Consider the following 13,847-nt stretch of genomic DNA (forward strand, 5'->3'; position numbering starts at 1 on the left):
CCTGTCCAGGATGTACCCTGCCTCTCGCCCTAAGATAGCTGGGATAGGCTCCAGCGCCCCCCGCAATCTTGAAAAGGGTCCTGCAAATGGATGGACGTTCATGCTTTCCACTGCTTTTCACTACTGGGCAAAAAGATACAAAGTAAATACAAAGTAAATAGAATGAAAAAAAGAAGCAAACAATGTTATTGCAACACAGTAACTTATATTTCAGTTTAGTCTCCAACAAACACATTCACTCACACATTCAAATATAAAAACTAAGTCAACCCATTTGAATTACTGAGTGTACTCATGCACACACAAACAGCCACAGATTCTTCTCTGCCCCTCGTGATCCTCTTGTTATCCCCGTATGGCATCTCGCTCAGTGAGTGAATCCATCCTGACAATAAATGGGATATGAGACAAAGAATATGTTTCCCTTCACTACACCCATATTACTAATAGATAGACTGTTGGGTTGCATAGCATAAATACTTTAACCACGTCGCCTCCATTTGTAACACTGTGGCCCAAACAGATTCAAACAGGAACATATTAAATATAAATTGGCATTTTATAATGGCCTTTTGTGTGTGTGTGTGTGTGTGTGTGTGTGTGTGTGTGTGTGTGTTGTTTGGACTCTGGTTATGTTCTGCAGGGACACTCCAGTCCTTGCAGACTAACTAAATTGAGAAGGTAGACAGACAATGTTTTTCTGTGGGGGTTTAAGTTGTGATGACAATAAGCTGAATCGGGTCAGTACAAGAGAGATGTCTGTTATCCAGACACATTTCTCCCTAGTAAAACACTACTCATCCACATAAAGGCATCCATCCACCCACATATGCACAAATGTGGTAATTTTATGGGGAAGTAGACATCAAAAAGTGCCACATCAGTTTAAATTAAAGGTCAATTAAAAGGCTTCATAATGAGAAGATTTCAAATCTTTATGAGATTATATTAGCACTGCACCAAGTCAGCGAAGACAGATTGTGATAGAAGCAAAAACAAATAGTTGCATGTCTTTTAAAATAAAACAAATCAATGAAGAGTAAGCACCAAAGAAAAACTTAGGAAGCATGCTAGGGAAATAAACAAAACCTGCATAATGGTAGGAAGTAATGCTTACCACGAGAGAAGCACTAGTTAGCTTTGCAAATGCACAGAGCATGTAGACCAGAAGCAACGTGGTTTGTTGGAGCTTGTACTACACTCCTGTTGGACATCATGTCAACCCAGAGCTGATCCATCACGCTCAGACATGCACACACTCTAGCTGTGAAGCTCTGACCACAGATCTGTCATTGTAAAGGCTGTAGAACATCTTGTCTGTCTAACACACACACTACAGCTAAACTGCTGTACGACATCTTAAATCACAGGTCCATCATTGTACTGGGGGAAGAACATCTAGTCTGTCTTGTTACAAACCTAAGACAGCAAATTGAGGCAATTATGGCTTTGTGGATTACAACACGCAAGTATAGAGGCTTAGGAATTTTTTCTTTGGCTTGATTATATTGGCTTAATTTGTGTCACACACCGATGCTTAGTGACCTAATTACACAGATAAAAGTATGAAAGATGAAAGTATGTATATTGTAACACGGCTCCCCACTCTTATTTTCAGAAAACAGGTTTTTATACAGTACAGAAATACACATTCACTGATAGCACAATAATAGATGCATAAAAACTAACAAAGAAGCTGCTAGTGGGTTTTTTTTTTTAAATCGATGTGTACTCTTAGACATTTACTATTAATGCAGTTACTGTTCGATTGTTAAGATATAAAAAAAAAAAAAGAGGAAAAGAACACTGATTGATTTTCTAAAGACACAAACCTTTGCTTACAGTGTCAACATCAAACAAATTTTGCTCACACCTTCCTGTGTTGGCACTGAATCATATACTGTTGAAAACTTGTAAATCTTGATAAGTTCTGTTTAACCCTATTGTTTAACCTAGGTTGCCTTTTTTAGTTATTTTTGAGTAGATACGTTTATCATCAGAAAAACATCATACCACACAGTCATAAAGTCCTAATCTCAACATTTCACTAAGTCCCACATTGAGCAAGCATTAACTTGATCCATTAAAACAAAGTTTCAGCTCATCATGAAGAATTCATATTTCTGAACATGATTATTATTTTAAAAACATCAAAACACTCGGAGGGAAAGAGACAAAAGTCAGGATGAGTGAAGAGACCAACAACAGACCTTAGGAGCATTAAAAATAAAAAGACTGACAGAAGGAAAAGCTGCCAGTCCATCTCACTTCACCAGTTCAGATACTGTCAGCCTTTGATTTTCAGATAATCTTCTTATCCTCTTCTTTGTGATAAGTGGACATTGACTTGCTGTTGCTCTCTATTTGTGAGGTGCCTTGTGTGACACACACACACACACTCACTCACTCACACTTGCACACACACTCATTTAGTGGGGTACACAAAGTTTGACCAAAAGCATATGTACATATGCGCATACATAGCTGTCAAGATCTCAAATTCATCTTTGGGTTTTCACCATCGATGGACAATGTTCTACTTTCTCTTGCTTACAGACACAAACATTCTAACATGCATGTACACACATATATTCTGGAGGATAGCTGAGCACCCAGGGGATGGATAGCATCACATGTGAACAATTTACACACCAACTGACTGTTGTAATGTATCTCAGATGCTTTCTCTCCATCCTAGAGCAGCTGTGAGAGATAGAAAGATATTCAAGACGGTTCTGCTAATGGATCAAGAGACAAATGGGGCTTTAAGGGGGATAGTGCGCAGGAGTGTGCACAGAGGAGATAATTATATGACATATTCTTTGTCTAGCGATATTTATCCATTGCCTTTTTTATTAGCTCCTTTGAAAATTTATTCTGAAACTGTAGGAGTGCAATGTATCACAGTGTATAGCACATGTTTTATGACATTTTCTTTACCGAGTGATTTTGTCATAGTTGGCTGTCATCGTAAACAGCCATAAAAAGAGTGCATCCACTCTGTAACTTATGTTAGCAATGCACATTCATTATTATACTTTAGTGACTTGCTAAATTTGAAAACTCTTCTTTCTCTCGGTAGGAAAACCATAAACCTGAAACTACAGTGACTCTCTCCCACATCACAGTCACAGAGTCTGAAAACATTATTTTATAAACATTAAAGTTTGGAATTGTCAGAGTCCAAAAATCTTGGATTCTGAAAATTGGTTCAAATTCAGTCCATTACCATTTATATAGGTTGTGTGTCACACATCACATGAACAAAAAACAAAAAACAAATGAAAAAAACTCTTACATCTACATAATATACATGTCAGAAAAAGGCTATTTTGTCTATTTGTATAGCAATTGAATGTATATTCATTCAATATAATACAGACATTGTGAGCTTATTTGTCTTTAAGATGTGTCTATGAGAGAGTGAAAAAGAATGGGCGAGAGAATTAAACCATTAATCAAATGTTATTAATGACTCACCCATATGCATGTGCTGGACAATTAACCATTCACAGGTGAATGCAGCTGATAGGCGCTTTGCTTTCTGTGGGACAAATTGAAAGAACTTTGATAACATCAGTGGCATCCCTCTTTTTTCTATACTCATTCATTCTCATCGGTTTTTGTTTTTTTGTTTTTGTTTTTTTCCCTGTTGTCCACTGGGTGCTCTTGTTGCTTTGGTTATCAAACTATCACCAAAATTTGCTTCCCCATCTACCAAAGCAGAAAACGGGAAAGCGGGCAGACCAGAAAGAGAGAGGGAAGAGCCTAATTACTTTAGACTCTTCCAGTGTCAGGTCATTAATAAATCCTAGTTATCTTCCCATGATGTCCAGCCAGGAGCCTCCCCAAGCCATATCTTCTTCTTATCTAGCATAAAATATTTGGGAATTTTTCCTCTAAAAATAATTCAAGATTTTTGTCTTGGCTGGATAATAAGAAAAGGGAAAAAAATCCCAAATTCCATGTGCATGTCTACATGCACGTGTGTGTTCCAGGTGGATAAATGTGCTAGAATTACACTTGCCTTAGCTTCATAAACATTGATGGATCTGGGCAACCTGCAAATGCAGATAAGGACTGTGGAAAAATCACTGGGGCAGTATTTTTCGTTCTTGGCCAATGTATATTTAAAAAAGTGTATATATGTGTGGGTTACATATGCATTACTTACTCTTTTGCCAACATACATCAATGACAACCAAAGAAAAATGAATAGTCAATAATAGCATGGTGGGGTTGTCCCACGGAGTCCAGCCATGCATATTTTACACCTGCCTCTATCAAATAGAAATAGTAACGTGATATGCAGTTCATTTCCTGTAGTGTAACCTCTCTGGCCTGTTTGCTTGGGAGTCTGGTAGATGGAAAACAGAGCGGAGAATTTGTAAATCAGGTTGGGTACATGGAGCAACAATGTTTTTTACCAGCTATCATCTGTCTAGCTACAAGGCTGAAACTACGTTTACATTTTTATCCATGGCCAACTATATCAGTGCCGACAACTGCTCTCTGTTCTTGCAAGGGTAAGAGAGGGCAGTTGCTTCATAGTGGTTATTCATGGCTGTCATGCAGAGTTAACATGATTATTGTATTTTTTGGTTTGTCTTAATGAAGTAATATTATACCAGTTCAGCCATCTGGCTCGTTTCCAAGCCATGGTCTTCAAGTATCACGGTTAAGCACACAGAATGTGCATGTGTTGAGCGTGTATGATGTCCCTAAGCTTTCAGATACATCCCATAATACCCAGTTATTATCTTCATCTCTCCCTTCTGATGACAGATCATTTCCAGCTGCTTTGAAACAGTAGCACCCTCTGCTGTGTACAGACCTCTGATCACACAAGAGCTGTATTCAGTGGGAAAAAAACTGAAATACTGGATCACGAAAGACACAGTTCACTCAAAATGTCTCATGTCTGATCAAATACATACCATTAATGCACTTAGCAGAGGAAGTATTTTTTCAGGTTTTTACAAGTAACCTGTTTTATTGTGAAGAGCTGATTGTAAGAGGAAGTGAATGTGGTTGTGTTCAATAGCAGGATTAAAAAGGTTGTGGAAGTCTGTATCTTCTGGGCTATCTACTCGGCAGTCTTTGTTGGTGCGCACATTTTGCAAGCTACCTGTGAGAAACTGGGGACATTTCTGCTCGAAATCCACCGTGCAGCTGCTCATTTTTGTTTTAGCGTCAAGAGCCTGCGCCATCTTGGAGATGTCCACTGATCACCCTGCATTCCTTCATGTTTTCTGTACATAAAACATGCCCTCCACCCTCTGGAGACATGGGACTACAGAGCCTATTGAAGCAGTATAAAAATGATGTCTAAAATTAGTCGTTTGTTTGACGTTGAAAAGCCACCCACAACGACCATTTGGATCTGCATTTGGACTATAAAGACCCTGTACACGGAGGTCCTACAGACGACAACATGTCAGCAGAAAAAAAGACCAAGACCTATTAATTTATCACTATTGATCATGTTTGACTAGGTCAGTAGTGTCTCTTTGACATCATAAAAGGGATTTGTTTGACAGTACTTGCTGGATTATACATTACTCCAAAGAATTTGGAGAGTCCAAGAAATTCAGTGAAGATCTAAGAAGGAGATTTAGATTTACACAATTTGGGTCTCTTGGATGTGTCATCAATTTCCCAAAGTCAGGAAGAAGACCCAAACTATCACCCTCAAATGAGAGGAAAATGATTAGAAAGTTTAGGAACAGTGTCACTGTCCTGCGAAGCAAGTTTTACATGGCCATGGACTGAGAGGGTGCCAGACAAGAAAGAAGCCCCTGCCCCAAAATCCAAAACATTAAAAACTCTACTGAAATTTGTAGTTCCCCATATGAACAAGCCAAATCCTATACATAGTTAGATGAGACACAGAATGAAGAATTTAGCCATAATTACAAGAGGTATGTTTGGAATAAAGGTTAGGATTTCAAACCTAACAACATTGTTTCAGCTGTCAATTATGGTGGCGGTAGCATCATGCTCTAGGACTGTTTTGCTGCCACTTGTATTGGTACATTGCACAAAGTTGATGGAATAACGTAAAAAGATGGCTAGCTCCGAATTCTTAAACTTTATCATAATAGCTGGAGACTTGAAACACAGTTGGGTGTTCCAACAGGACAGTGATCCCAAACACACATCAAAATTGGTTTTGGAATGGATAAAGCAGGATAGCATTAAACTTCGGGAAAGCCCCAACTCCAACAATATCGAAAATTTGTGAACCACACTTAAAAGCTGGTTCAGAAACCAATCATTTTAAATGAACTCTACCAATTCTGCCAAGAAGAGTTTGCTTACCATGACAATCCACCCTCACCTCCTCCTCCTCCTTATGGGTACTTTGTGGCTCTGTAACTTCACTTTACTGCCTCATTTGTTCAAGGAAAGCTATAATCATTAGACAATAATGATAATGGTCTCGAATGACATTAAACATAATAAACTCAATAAACAAGTGGTAATAATTTAGTCTCCATCTTTTGCAGGTTGTTAAATAAAATTTGCAATTTGCTAAACAAAGGTTTACTGAATTTTACTGAATTTTAGCACAAATGTTTGAATTCTCACTGTGTAAAGAGCAATTTGCAGTTTATCCTAAACAAAGCCAGAGACAAAACTCCATCCTCACCCATCCCTACTCCATATGTGTTCGTACAAGAGGAAAGAAACATTTTTATTAATAACAATTGGGTATCCTTTTTGTTTCTTTTAAATGGCTATGTAGATGAAGTCAATATCGCATCTAAAATGCTACATCCAGATGAAGAGAATCAACTTTTGGCGAATATCACAGCTACTCACTAAGTTTGTTTCAACAAGACTGCTTTTATCTAATATCCCCTACTACACACAAGGAATTGTAACCCAACCCATGGCTTAGGGTCTGCCATGGCCATCTAATTTGCTCTGCATTTAGGACTCATGAATAAGTAATGACATCTCTCAGTACTGACAGTAAGGCCAAGAGCTTTCACCTGCTCCAGCCCATGTTCAGCGTTGATGTTTTCCTTCCTTCTTGATCATGTGACAGACAAGCAGCTGACCTGAAACCATCATAAACAGTGGCATCCTGTAAGTGCAAGACAGTGAGGAAATAGGAAGCTAGAATATTTGATTTGGATCCAAAATCATTATCTAGGTAGAGTCAGTGCACAAGTTATCAAACTTAAGTGTAAAATCTAATAATATCATCATCAGTATAAAAAGTATGATAGGTTTTCCGACTTTTACCAGGAGAAAAGGACCCAACTACTTTGCAAGAAGAAGTGTGTTTCCTTTTTATTCATACAGTAGAGGTGAACACCGGCACCACAACCTGGCGATAATATGCCGCTCCCCTCCTCTTATAGTTTTAGTCACTTTTTAAATTATGTTCCAGTGGTCATTTTTATCAGTACGCTAGATTTATTGATATGTTTAACAATACATTGTGCTTTTGGCTCTAGTACCTCTCCCTTGCTGATGGATTTGCTATGAAGATGAAAATATGGGTTCTAAAGGTGATAATAATACCAGAAAATTTCAATCCTTTATCCCCTTGCTCTCTTTCGCTCCCTTTCTCTCTGTCTCTCCTCTTCTTTTGTTATTGTTGAAAAGGTTGCCTAATGTCCCCACATCCTTACTTGGGCATATTCATTTCATGTTAAATTGATGAATTAAGTTATCCCTGGCTCAAAATCAATTGCAGCTTGCTTTTTTACACTGGCGAGAGAGAGAGAGAATGCATAGAGACACTGATAAGGCTCAGTCCCGTTATATGTCATTTTAAACAAAGAAGCAAAGCAGCCTGTGGAGACTCCCTATCAGCTATTAAACAGAGACGTAGCACGCAGCCTGAGATTGATGATTAGCATTTTCTACTGGTAGAATAAAGATGCTGGCCTGGACCAGCGATAACAAGAGTGACTACAAAGAAAGGCATCCCTTTTCTCGCCTTTTTTTTCCTCCTTTTTTTTTTAAGTATTTTTTTTTTATTGTATATTTGACTTTATTAACACCCATAATCATAAATAATCATTTCTTCCTGTTTGTGTTCCACTCTTTTCCATTTTCTGTCTCTTTTTCTCTCTCCGTCCCATCACTCTTTGAATTTCTGTCCTTCTTTCCGTCTCACTTTACAGAGGCAAATAAATGTGCAGGCCACTTTGCTGTCCTTTTGTCTTGCATCTTTGTGTAATCGGTTAGGACTGGACGACGCAGAATCCCTTATGTCACAGTCAGAGACTTGTAAGTCTAGGCCAGCTACAAGGCAGAATGACACAGAATGAAAGCGGGTTAAAAGAGGGGATTTAAGTAAGAATTTGATAGGACCATGTAGGGGCATTGTTTTCTTTGCTGCAAGGCCAATATCAACCACTGTGCTGAGACCGTTTCAACAGCATGTAAGAGCTACAAGACAGCTGAGCTTTAGATGTACAAAGAGACATATTTCTCTTGCAAAATACTAACTGAGAGATTTGGTAGTGATAATCTGTTTTTGTAATCTTAAATACACGCTGACTGTCAGATGTACCCTTTCCTTCATTTAAACACTAATACCATTTTTTAAATGTATTTCATGTAATACTTTATAAAACTTAGCTTTCATTACATTTATGCCTGGCACACTTTTTTTCACCCAAAAAATTAATTAAGTAAAACAAAATTAAAAATGTAAAAAAAAATGCATAAAAGTAAGTGTCAGTTCAGTCATGGTTTTATTCAGTCTCCTGGATTAAATTGCCTCACAGGCTGTTGTATTCTACTGTATGTTGTTTGTTTTGGAGGTCAATTCTGATGTAAAAAAAAATGTTAGTGGCAGGTCATTGAGGTTCCTGCAGCATTCAGTTTTTGGCATATGCTTTTGATTGTGCAGCATCTTCAATTTATAGCTTTGTATTTTGTGTACATTATTAGTTTTTAGAACATGTTATTTTTTGTTCTTGTTATCAAGAAAGACACTTTCTTTTCTTTTTCCGTTTCTGATTCTGTTTTTTTTTTCTGTTTCAAAGATAATTTACATGAAATTTATGTTTAATGTGAATCACTTTTTTGTCTTTTTACTCTGGTTTAAGTTCTGTAACACAACTGATATTATCCAGGTTTAATATGTGTTTACTTCAAATTTGATATCTGAGAATTTTATAGGACCTTTTTTTTTAATTATCATATTTATTTACTTAGAATAGACTTGTTAGATGTCAGGTCAGGGTCACTGTGACCTCACATCATTTCTATTATCACATCTATCATTTCTAGAATACAATACATGACACACAAAGGAAATTGAATTCAATATGGCATAAAAGTTCACTTAACTGAAGTATGAGCTGATGAACCGATGCTCAAAGGTTACGATCATATGACCTCACAAAAAACAAACTTTTTCCATAACTTAAGAATTTTTTTTATCACATTTACAACAACATTTAATAAGTGTAGCTATGCAAATTGGTTAAAGTGGTTAAACTAGACGAGTTAAGAAAATAGTCAATAAAGCAAATGGAGTCAAAGTTCACTTATAATCAAAGCACAAATAAGTGTTGTTTATTTTCATTGCTGTACTTGAATTTACACACGTTTGTTACCCATATGACACACATGGCTCTGTGTATACAAAAAATATGTATAAGGCTGTGCACATTGAACACATGCACTAACATAACTTTAATCCACAAATGCATGCATTGTCAGCACAGCAGCAGAAGTAACAAACATACAAAAATAGGTACACAGTCAAGGTTTGCATGCACATGTATACAGATGCAGATTTGGTCCTTCCAGTGGTCTTTCCGAGTGATCAAAACAATATCACTAGAGCTCCTCCAATTGCTCACAGTTAGTACTGCAGCAAAAGAAAAAAAGTCCACATTGTACATACTGTCTATGCACGATAAGTGCATAGACATATGGATATAAATAACCTTGAAACAAGTTGCTTATTTTATCCAAATAAATTAAGTATTTCAACCTCTAGCATAGTTTAGATTTGCAAGTCTTAGGATAAAATACTAAACTTTAAGCAGAAACTCTAACCTTTATATCTTTGCCACCTACATAAAGATCTTAACTGGATGGTTTGAAAAAGATGAGGAACTGACAAAATGAAAAAGCAGGCATGTCTCAAAAGGAAAAATCAAAATCACTTTGCTTTGATACCTTTGTCATCACCATAGTTGGTCAATTAGACTAAACACTATCCCTCTTGCAGAAGAGAACATAGAAAGTAATCAGAGAGAGGACGAGAGAGAGAAAATGGGGTACATTTGTTGAAGTGTTGGCAGATTTGGAGACAGGGAAGAACCAAGAAAAAAAAAGAAGGAAAAAAAAACCTAACAAGGACATTTGACACATGAAATGTGACATCTGCCTTTCATCAGCAAGCCACCCACACTTCCATTCCCACTTTGCCTGGACACTTGTACCAATCCAAGTAGAGTAATTTTGTTTCTGTCTAATCTTTCCAACCTGCTTGTCAAGAGAAGAATTAACCCTCTGTTTCTTCCACTCTCCTCTCCCAAGCATTATCTTTTTGAATCTGTCTCAACTGTTTTAATTTTGTTTGTGGTGCCCTCTAATGTAATACATTTTAAGAGTCTGGGTTTGTGTTGTTGCTTTTGAATGAGTGGTGATGAACTTTAAATTACTGAAGATTTAATGTTAAACTGTCAGCCACAGCATTAAAATGATCTGGCTAACATTTTCTTGTTCAACCTCATCAACCCTTTGGAAGAAAGTAATATTAGCATATTTAATTCAAACAAACATAATGCTCAAGCTTATTCTACCTGATAATGTAAGTGATTTACAGTAAACTGTCCTTGAAACCACAAACCTGTCTTCCACAGATAAAACGACATGTTAGGCTATAGAACAAAACCATCATCTGTCCCCACTCAACATGTAGACTGAATATTAATTTAATATTCAGGAATTTTTTGGAATTTAATTCCACGAGTTTCGACTTCCCTTTGTTATCAGTGGTCAGTGTGAAACAAAATCATATTTGGCACACACACACCAAATGCAGGGTAAATTGGGTTGATACAAAGCAAGGACTGTCTTATGGGCTTCATCTGAAAGTAACGTGTATGTATCAAGAAATGTGCACCACTGCACAGATAGACGTGTCTTTTAGCAAGTGTCACTTCAACCATATCATATACATAATCAATTATGCCATAATTTAGCAGGTATCCAAAACCATAAAGCTGTATAGTTCAGAAAGCAGAGATACACTTGTTGATCTTGTTCTTGAAAATAATTGTAACAATCTGAAGACCCTGCTTTGGCTAATAAAGTAAAGACTAATTTTAGAAGTACATTTCTTTCTCATTCCTATTCAGAGACACAAATGCACACACACACACACTCGTGGTTTTACCACTGAGGTTGATCCGTGTTTTCTGTCACCTGACACTTCCCCTCTGATGATAGCACCACAAGATATGTGTATTGTGTGTGTATGTGTCTGTGCGAAAGAGCAGCATTCAGGTTTTATCTGTTTCCCCTTCCTGCTTAGTATGATGCAGTCACATTCCAAATCACTGACACCCATTTGATTTCCATACTGGCTTGTGTCTCTATTTTTTCTTCTTTCTTTGATTATTCAAGTGTATGGGGGTTTTTTTTCTTATTTTAGTGGGTTTTTTTTTTATCTCTTTGTTCCTTTGACTTCATTCTACACGGCTTGAGAAAATTATTTAATATGAAGATTACAACAAAAAGATCAAAGCATAACCAAAGTCCAAAAAATGATCAGTGATTCAGTCACGCCATGGTCACACTCGTTGTGCCTTTCAAGGTCAAATACTGTCTCTGAAATATCCCAGCAACATTTTTTTGAGTGTTAAAAATATACTCTCACTTCCTGAGAGATCCTTTTGAGACAAAGGGAGGTTGTTTCCCCATCAAACAGGAGTGGGCACTCAGCACCATTTAGTGATATATTACAAAGTAAACACACGCACAAGCACTGTCTGTATAATCTCCCCTTATAACTCCCCACTCTCCCTTTTGTTTTTGCATGTGTAATATTACAGTTGTACAGGTGTCCAGTCGGCAAAGCAACGCTGACAGACAGGCATGCCAGAGGACAGCCAAGCACTTGTGTTCACCACAAAGATCTTTCTTGTCCTACAACTGGCTGTCTTGCCCAACATGTGGCTTTGGTTACAAAACCCGCTCTTCTCTCAGGAACTCCCTTCATCTCAGCGAGGAACACAGAGGACGATGGAAGGTGCTTTCCAAGATGAGCGGCAAAGTGGCTTCCTTTTTCAAAGGGCCGTCGATGTACACGGCTCATGGATTCCTGTGTTAGCTCTGAGATAGCACAGCACCTGGAGAGGCCAGACAGGAAGAAAGGACACGAGATGAGAGGAAAGAGATGAGGAAAAAAAAAAAGAAAACAGCGAGAAGCCGCTTAGATGCAATGCCAGAGAAGGCACCGGCAGCTTTCTCAGATTTCAAACATTCGTTGTGTGAAATTGCGGTTTCAAACTGTAGCGATCAGACCGCCTTCCCCTCCCTACCCGCTTCATCCTGCACTCATCATCAGCATATCATGCAATGTGTAGATTAGTGGTTTCACAAAAGCCTGCTGCACAGAAATGGACGGTTGTGAATTCCTCTCTTACCTGTAGGTTCTGATAAAATCCTCTCTCTGGGATAAACCTACAGCATTACACTTTTGTTTGAGGTTCTTTTCTTTACCACTTTTTGTCTTGGAACCAAATGTAAAACAAACCAACAACAAACAAAGAAAAGTCATATGAATGCGTATTACTCATGCAAAGACGAATGAAAGTAAAAAGACAGGTCTTTGTCATAGAAGCAATAGAAGAGGGATAAAACAAAGGGCCTTTGGTGATTGACACTTGCAGAGTCCCCTGCCAATCTCGGGCACAATCCATTTCCTCAAGCCAAAGTGTTCTCTTTGTGTGTTGAGTATGTTTTGGAACATGCCGGCCATTGATTGACATGGGCGCAAGGGCTGGTAAAACATTTCTGTGGTGTGAAGCAAACAACGGTCCATCTGTCACTCTGCCTCAGATGTTTGGCCTGGGGGGTGGGGGGGATACTATATAACAGTGCTATAGAAATCTGGATTTTCTTCTTTTGTTCTTATTCTTATTCCCTCTATTTAATTTCCACCTCATTCATTCATCATAGCTGTTCATTTGTATTTTTGTTCTCTAAATTTTCTGCTAACTGGTATTCGAACTTATCCACCGTTGGACTTCATCAGCACAGACTCAACCTTCTTTCATTTCACATTTGACAGAGTTTGCCTTCAGAAACTGATAGTCAGCTTTACTGCACTTTAATTCACAAATGCATGAAGCTGCCTCCGTTTTGAATCTGGGTTGAAATGTGATGGTGGTGATGACAACTAAAGCCACTGAAACGCCTGTTTAGAAATGGAAGAATTTAAGATCCCATCAGAATCCTGTTGGAGACAAAAAAAAATAGTAAACTTAACTGGTTCCAAATTATGTTGATTGTTCACAAAACAGCAGAAACAGAGTGATAATTGTCCTGTTACAGGTTTCACTGTGCATACCTTACACGTGGCTTTTGAGTAAACACCATATGCAATTATAGTGACATATTTATACTTGTTTAAGATGTTGAAACTTCATTTTTTCTCTCCCCTTCAAACAGTTGCAAGGCAGAGTTCTGACACCCAGTGCAAGTCACCACCTTGCACCTTTCTGTTTCCAAATGAAAACAATAGAAAAAATGCTGTATATATAAAATGTCCTGATAGCTGTGTATTTTTAAAATGTCATATGGATTGATTCAACACCGGCATTACAATTTTAATCAGTGGTGTAGAACCAGTT

This window comes from Mchenga conophoros, linkage group LG11, assembly GCF_057382185.1.
Source record: "Mchenga conophoros isolate Kocher_MC1m ecotype Shallow Benthic linkage group LG11, M_conophoros_male_GT1.1, whole genome shotgun sequence".
In the NCBI taxonomy this organism is placed as follows: domain Eukaryota; kingdom Metazoa; phylum Chordata; class Actinopteri; order Cichliformes; family Cichlidae; genus Mchenga; species Mchenga conophoros.